The following is a 9,452-nucleotide window of genomic DNA, read 5'->3' on the forward strand; positions in this document are numbered from 1 at the left end:
CAATCACCTACTTTGTGGAATGAAAAGCTTGATTAACTTATCATGTCAGATGACTTTAGAGTCAACGAGAGTGACAAATGCATTTATTACAAATTTAAAAATGATATTAGTACTATTATCTGCGTGTACGTAGATGACCTGCTGATATTTGGTTCAAATATTCATGCAGTAAATAAAGTGAAATCATTGTTGAATTTCGACTTTGAATTGAAAAATCTTGGAGAAGCAAGTGTAATTCTTGGTGTCAATATTACTAGGTCTGAAAAAGGACTTTCTTTATATCAGTCTCGATACGTTGAGAAGATCTTAAAAAAATACAATTACTTTGACTGCAAACTTGCTAATACAATATATGACCCCAGTATTAAGTTATTTAAAAATAAGGGGCATGGTGTAAGGCAACAAGAATATGCAAGTATCATCAGAAGTCTTAGAAATGCTGCAGATGGCACTAGACTTGACATACATGGCACTAGACTTGACATAGCCTATGTCATGGGATTGTTGGGCAGTTTATCGGTAGACCGAGTATGGAGCATTGGCATGGTATTGAGAGGGTCATGAGATACCTCAAGAAAACTATGAACCTTGGATTATACTATGATAAGTTTCCCGTTGTCCTTGAAGAATACAGTGATGCTGACTGGAATACCATGTTAGAAGACTCCAAGGAAACCAATAGCTATATTTTTAATATACCTAGTGGTGTTGTTTCTTGGAAATCAAAAAAATAGACTATCTTAGTTGAGTCCACTATGGAAGCAGAATTGATAGCACTGACCATAGCTAGTGAAGATGCAAGTTTGTTAAGAAACATGCTAGAAGAGATCCCTTATTGGAAAGACTAGTCCCGTCAGTGTTGATCCATTGTGATAGTACTGCAGCTATCGATAAGGTTTAGAACCGTTATTTTAAATGTAAGAAATGACATATGCGTCGTAAGCACAACACTGTTAGAGAGTATCTCCCTAAAGAAGCTGTTAGAGTAGATCACATAAGATCAGATGAAAATCTGGCAGATCCTTTGATGAAAGGATTAGCCAGAAAGAAAGTCCATAAAACTTCGATTAATATGGAATTTTTTCCCGTAGAGAGTAGTCACTAGAGATCCCAAAAAATAGGTTCAATGTGGTAATAACAACTCATGAAGTGATATGCGAAGAACATGCAATAATATATTGTTAGAGCATGTTTTCAGAAATAAAAAAAGGTTGAGTTATTTAATACTCTTAATCAGATCTATACATTATTTGGAGGGTGTGCCTAACTTCAGGAGTACTCTTGATAGACTCACCGATGTGAATGTAGAAGTGGAGGCCGCTTCTTATAAAATGTCGGGCATTAATTCCTAAAGTGTTTATATACTGGGATAGACGTGCATGGCCTATAATGCATGGGCTAGGTGACTACACCTTGAAAGGTTGTGCGTGTTTTGATGCCTGTGATAAAGTTCAAGACTTCGGGTCACTCTTGTTTAACTCGGAACCTTACTCACTACGCAAAGCTTCAAATATATAGACAACTTTATTTATGTGCATCCTTATTTTATCTGAATATTGCTCAAAATACTTTTTTATATTTAAAAATATTCAAGTGGGGAATTGTTGCATCCTTATTTTATCTGAATACTGCTTAAAATACTTTTTTATATTTAAAAATATTCAAGTGGGGAATTGTTGGATTTTTATCAATTATTTTTAAATAAATAAATATTAGTAAGGAGATTATGTAACTGATTTCTAGCTAATTTATTGATCAGTTTTATTATTTTAATATGGGTGTCCAAATTCAATGTATAATGGAAGAGTATATTATGAGATAGCATGCATGATGGAAAGCATAACTTCAGCTTTGTTTTTAATATTATACGCTCCACTCCACCCTATAAATAGATTCTTAGTATTTGCAGTAGTAGACACAATTCTTCTCTACAGTTTAAAAATAATTTCACTATGTAATAGTGTTATACTATCATTCTCCATACATAGGCTCTCAATCATATTTTATACACCCTATTTTTTGTTACCAACTCTCACTTTTTATAATCATAAGTTTAGTTATAACCCGCACGGAGTCCGAGGTTTTACTACCTGTATCCCCACTTTTATTTAAAGTGTTTAACATAATATTTTGGTATACTTCACTGGGCACTTGTTTATTCACCAATTAAATCTCCGGGTCTTTAGTTTCAAGCATTTTTGGAGTATCATTATTTTCTTACGAGCATTAAACTAAAGGTGTAGATCGACCAACAAATCATAGTGCAAGATTTTGTTGTAAGAAAATTTTTGGGATGTTTTATTCTAGCGACGATGGTGCATACATGAATATTCTTATTCATATTTGAATATAGCCGCGAAATGTCTTAAATAAAGCGCGATTCGTGACTCATCCCGAAAAAATTCGGTAAACTCGTTCTATTTTCAATTTTTAATAATCGTAAAATATTCTCTCTTGAAAATATATTTTTTTCGAAAATTATTTATTTATTTTTTACAAATATGTTTTAACAATAGTTGCTGCATAATTTTGTGAATGAGATGATAAAATGGAGAACATAGTAATAAAACCTATTGTGCAGAACTCTATTAACTTTGTTACATTGCCTATGTTTGGGTTACTTGAATGAACTAAAGCGGAATATTGACTGATTTGTATAGTCCACATTCCATAATAATCTGAATGATTGAGGCATGATGTTTAAACACATTTTAAGGTTCCATATGAAAAAACTACTACTATCTACCACACACTTCTTGGTGAGTTGCAACATCTCCATGCCTTCAAATATAAAGTCTTTTATAGGTGAAAGTGAAACATCTATGTTGAAAAATATTTTAAAAAATCACAAATCTTTTGAGGTACAATAGCGAATATGTTTATATTTTCTTACTATATCTTGTGCATGTCTAATTTCTTGGGAACTTCTAGTTATGCCAAAGTTTGGAACTATCTTATGTCGTTGAGGCCAGACTAGTGAATTGTTTTATGACACATCTATCTTTGTAATATATATTGTCAGAATAATAAATTAATGTATTGTTGATGTAATAAATTAGAAAACTGAATATTTGATAGCACCGAACAAAATATGAACCGGTTAAGATGCGGACCAGGATTTTATTTAAGAGCAAGCTAAATTAAATTGTTCAAATACGATTCCATGGGTATGAGCGAAACAAATTCTTTATTTTTTATGATTTTTTTACTAATGTTTTCTATGATTTAAGAGTACTTGTGAAGGCCGTCTCAACTATTTGGTAGGTGCTGAACTAAAAAATAATATAAGGTTTGGGACCTTTTCAAATTTGATGTATTGCAGCACTCCTTGCACATCCTTATCTACCTTTTCAAATTTAATGTTAACTTACGCAACCAATTACAAGAAGAATTTAATGAAAACCAATTAAAAAGGAAAAAAATGGAAACAAGAGAATCAAAAGTATAGTTTAATAGTTCTCTGATTAGAAATTGTGTTTGTAGTGATTTTTAAAGTTTCCTTCAAATTTTATACATAATTCGTTGCACTTCATTTCCCTCTTCACTTTTTTCTTAAATCCCTGACTTGATTAGGTTAGATGAGAACACTGTATGGTAATGTTGAGTGTTAATTAATAATTACGAACTTATCCAAATACTTCTTAAAAATTCGGTTCATCAAAACCATAAATGTTGCTGGTGCATTGGTTAATCCAAAAGCCATTATTAGAAATTCATAATGACCGTACCTAGTTCCGAAAGCTGTTTTCGGTACATCCTCAAGTTTAATCTTCAATTCGTGATACCCGGATCTCAAATCAATCTTATAAAGTACTTTGCTCCCTTCAACTGATCAAATAAATCATCTATTCGAGGTAACGCATACTTGTTCTTAATAGTAAGCTTGTTGAGCTTCCGATAGTCGATACATAATCTTATGCTCCCATCTTTTTTCTTAACAAATAATATTGGTTCTCCCCATGGGGACTTATTAGGTCTAATGTCTCCTTTTTTCAATAATTCTTGCAACTGCTTCCCTAATTCCTTCATTTCTACTGGCGCCATTATGTACGGGGCCTTGGATACGGGTTCCGTTCTGGGTGCTAAGTCAATCATAAACTCAATTTCTCTATCTGGAAGAAGTCCTGGTAACTCATCTAGAAACACACCTGAAAACTCATTAACAACTGGAATCTCTTCAAGTTTTGCTGGCTCCTGACTTCTATCTATTACATAAGCCATATAATGCTCTAATCCTTGTTGCAGTAATCTTTTAGCTTGGATCATCGTTAAAAACTTATTTGCTTGCTTTTGACCTCTAAACGTGACCACTTTCTCATCTTGCATCTTCAGAATCACTTTCTTATTATGACAGTCTATCTGAGTATCATGCTTAGATAAACAGTCCATTCCTAGAATAACGTTAAATTTTCCTAACTTAAACGGTATAAAATCAGCACAAAACTTATTGCCAGAAGTCTCAATCTCACAATTGGTACAAACTTGGTTAACAGAAACACGTTCTTGATTTGCTAGCTCTACATTTATGATTTCATTTAACAATTCAACTAGGTAATTAACTTATCAACAAAATCTTGAGAAATAAATGATCGAGTTGCTCTCGAATTTACTAATACTTTAGCACATAATAAATTCACAGTAAGCATACCTGCCACCACATCTGTGTCCTGAATAGCTTTCTTCATAGAAATATCATAAACTCTAGCTCTTGGAGACTCATTCACTATCATAGTAGATCTCATGATTCTAAGTGCATTACTAACTAGAGCTGGTGTTTTGCAATCCTTCGCCATATGCCCTGGTTTTTCCATATTTAAAATATGTAAATCCAATTATTGGATCCTTTCCTGCTTGATTCCTTGTAGGTTTATCTCTAATTACTTGGTCTCTGGCTGGTTGATTCTGGCACTTCCTTGAATAGTGCCCCTTCTGGTTGCATTTATAACATACCACATTCAGCTTATTATAAACTCCTCCATGTTTCTTTCCACAAACCTGACATTCTGGTAAAGAAGACCTTTGCTGACTCGGCTGATTTCCAATGGTTGGAAGGTTGCCTTGTCCTTCGTTGCCCACATTTTGCTTCTTGATAACTTCCATTTCTTCTGATTATTAAAGTTCTGAAACTTCCCTGCTTGTGAATGTCCTTCATTTCCCTCGAATTTTCTTTTCTTACTCTCCTTCTCCTTTTGTGACATTTCACTCTCTTTTTCTGCAATCATAGCTTTCTGAACCACTGTTGCATACTTGTCCAATTCAAATATAGTTATTTTCCCTCTAATCCACAACTTAAGACCTTGGTGAAATCTCGTACCTTTCTTCCTGTCTGTGTCAACATAAGATGACACAAACCTAGACAATTCCTCAAGCTTACTTTCATAATCTGTTACTGACATATTCCCCTGCTTCAATTCTAGAAATCTCAATTTCATTTGATCCTGAACAAACTAAGGAAAATGCTTCTCCAAAAATAACTCTTTGAATCTATCCCAAATAATAACATATGTATCTTTCAATGCTTTAACAGACTCCCACCAATAGGTGGCTTCATTATTTAGGTAATAACTTGCAAACTCCATCTTATATTCCTCTCTTACCTTGAATAAAGAGAATGACTTCTCAATCTCCTTCAACCAAATTATTGCTCCAATTGAATCTGAAGAACCCTTGAACTCCAGTGGATTCACCGCCTGAAAAGTCTTAAAAGTTACCTGGGGATTAGCTCGTCTCTATTGTTTTTTAGTCAGGTTAATTATTTGTTGGGCCAAAATCTGAAGAATCTGGGCCACGGTTGGGTCTATGGGACCGGAATTTGTATTCCTGTTATTATTGTCATTGTTGTTGTTGTTTGTTTTTTCATTGTGGGTAGTAGCACAAGTGTTTCTTCTGGGTGGCATTTTCTGTAAAGAATCAAACAACTTATTTAGTCTCTAAATCAAATCCATTTTATATAAAGTTTTACTAAACATAAGTATTTCTTTCCGAAAAACATTTTCAATCATTCAACTAAGTAAATTGTATGCTTCTTTACAGAATGTAAGCAATCAAAAAAAGGGTATGTGTTATCACAAGAGTTTATAACGGGTGCAGTAAATAAAGTAAGATAAAACATGTGCAATAATATATATATGACAATGCTGGAAAAGAAAAGGTACTGATATATATATATATGTCAAGGTTGGCAGTACAAGCGTGAAACGCTTCAACAAAAGCAAAAGTACAACAGGCCTACCCACTAGTCAGCAAGTCTAGTCTGATATCATACTACACCACTACAGTACATATAACATCTTTCATAACAACACTAAATCTAGCTCCATGGAAACTCTGGACCTCCAAGCTCCTCAAGCTTTTCCAAAACCCATCTGGCCCACTCCACAAGAGCATCTAGGGTGGCATACTCACAACTAGCTCTATATAACCTGGTAGAAGCTACCCTCCGAAACACATGAATCTCGCTCTTGAGGTCCCTCGCACCTCTCTCAACATATGTGGTCCTCACAATATGCTATAGCTCTCGAATCTATCCCAACAATGTATGTCCCTCCATAAGATATTCCTCAAACTCATGGTACGGAACAGGGCGTGGGAAAAACTAAAAAGATGCGCTAACAAATGAATGTCCGGTGGAACCAGAATCCTTAGGTGGGGGTCCTTGAATAAGTGGTCGCACATAAGGGGTGGTGGTATAGCTCAAAGTGGTGCAGCCGTCATAATAGGGGCAACAAAGCTGGTACTGGTGGAAGAATAGGGTGTAGATCAGATCTGGGTGGGGATGGTGGTCCATAAACAAAAGGCTCAGAATGATCATATGGTATAGGGATAATAGGATCCGTCAAAGCTGATATCTGAAAATCAACATAACAAGATAAGAATCTCAAATCATAACAAGAATCATATCAAAACCTACTATAAAGTCGCACTCATCTTCACGACATCATATCTTTCTATCACTCATCTCTAATCATAACCCTCTACCCAAACCCGACAATTTAGGCTTGTTTCATTGACTTATAACCTGTAGCTCTGATATCAAACCTGTGATGCCCTCCAAATCTGGGTCATAGACTTGGGGGTCACACCACAATATGAACCTGTATAAAATATAATATATGCAATGATCCTAAACATCCACGGATTGTAACAAGTTAAAGTATAAAACAAGACACAACCTTAACGTATCTTATAATGTTCTAAATCCCAACTATTTAAACATATAACTTATAACAAAACATTCTTACAAATTTGAAAAAAAACTTATAACTATAGCATAATACTCCTACTAGCTCTTTCCAACACTCAACCTGGAATCCTAGCTCGAATACTGGTCTGGGGATCTTCGCTACCGGCAGTTTCCTTCTAAACTGGAAAAGAATACAAAAAGGATCACAGGGGTGAGCTAACTAGCTTAACAAGTCATATAAAAAATGGCCGAGGTTAAGCAATAATCAAATAAAATGGACTAAAGAAATCAAGTTTCTGGTTAAGCAATTATTAGAATTGGATATTCATGTTTGATTTTAAAAACTAAGGTTAGGTTGCTGATCAGTCACGCACTAACTCCGAACAAGGCACACAACCCTGCTCTCTATACTGGATCCAAGGCACACATTAGCCTAATATGACCACCAATATGGTCTTACCACGAATCTGGTCCACATTCAGAAAACCATCCATATCTATAGCAAATCAATATGATAAATAATGTAATTCAATAAAACAGGATCATAATCAACATTTATAAAACATTTATTTAAAGGCATAAAGCAATTCATGAGTATCACATGGGTATATCAAAGTAAGTATGAAGAATGGCTTTAAATATGTAGAAGAACCAGATAATAGATGAAAAATGGTTTAGTGGTTACACAAGGTTTGGTTCTTTGAGGCTACAATGTATTGTAGAATGTATGAGTTATCGTATGCTAGGCAATTATGTTTCAGTATTTGGTGTCTGTTGTAAATGTATTTGTGAAGTAGTATCATATTTATATGGTTTAGTATCTGAGAATTTAACAATCAGTGGTTCGCAATAGATATAGTTTAAAGTATAAATATCAAATGATCTGGTTAGGGTTCAGGGCTAAGCAATTTAACTGACGCATGCTATCATATGACATATCTCAAGTATATTCAAAGCACTTGCAATATAACACGAGAACAATTCAGGGTACTTGCCTGATCTCACTGATTTCCAACTTCGCTTGCATTCGTCTGACGGTTCTACTCAACAACCACTTGCTTTCATTTTCTACGCCTCGCTTCTCTGCTAGACATAACGATTATCTATCAATACTCAATCTCATATCTTATTAATCGTCACATAACCGACAGAAGCTTCAATTTACCCTTCGTTTCACCAAAATCCGACTTACGGATTGAAAGTTACGATTAAAACAGTCAAACAATACTCACATAAGCATATAACACATCAATCAGATAGCACGTAGCACATAACATATAAGGTATTCAATAAAAATAATTTTTCAAAGAAGGTTCTGGGCTAAAATGATTTTTTTTGCATTTAATATGAATTTTTGAATATTTTTTGGAATTAAAACAAATAAAAGAATCATTTTATAAATAAATAATGAAGTTAGAATGCCCAAAATTAGCTTTAAAATAATTTATTACTAATTATCGAGCATTAAACATTATTTAGAAAAATATTTTAAGGCTCGAAAATTTTTTTCAAAATTTTTAAATCAAAAAGAATAAATAAATCCAATTAAATACTGAATTAAAATTAATTAATAAATTAATCAATAATTAATCAATTAATATTTAAATTAATTGACCAATTAAATAATTAGTTAATTAATTAATTAATTCAGATTTATTTCTGAATTTATAATTAATTAAAAAGTATTTTTGAAAGATTTAAAAATACAGTATTAAAAATGAAAATTTTGGAAACTAGAGGGACCTAACTGTATCGTTTTCAAAAGTACAGGGACCAAACTATAATTTTGCAGCCCCTCACCGGAAAACTGTCGGGCTTCACCGGAAGTGGAAATTCCAGCTACCTCAGGCCACCAAACTTTCCAGAAATGGTCTACTAACGATCAGGAATTTATTCATGCAATCAAAATCAACAAACAAGCAAAAATTTGGCCCGGAAAATGTTCAAGAAACTCGTCATCGCCGAAAAGTTCTTTATTTTCTAATTTGAGCAATCCAGGAATCCTCTCATGGATTCAAGGACATGATTCTACTCCTGGAATCATTCTAAACATGATGGTATCAACCAATTTCATCAATAACCCCCAGGGAAAAAAGCCTTAAATTTCAATTAAAAATATTGAAGAACACTAAGAACCCTAATTTCATAATCCGAGAATTAAACATAAATTTGGACATGATAGGGAACTCAAAATCAATCGTATGAAATACCAAAAGATCATATTCAAAGATCTACAACATGCAATCATCAAATCATATCAAACACTTCT

The sequence above is a fragment of the Apium graveolens genome, chromosome 8 (assembly GCF_009905375.1).
Source record: "Apium graveolens cultivar Ventura chromosome 8, ASM990537v1, whole genome shotgun sequence".
NCBI lineage: Eukaryota > Viridiplantae > Streptophyta > Magnoliopsida > Apiales > Apiaceae > Apium > Apium graveolens.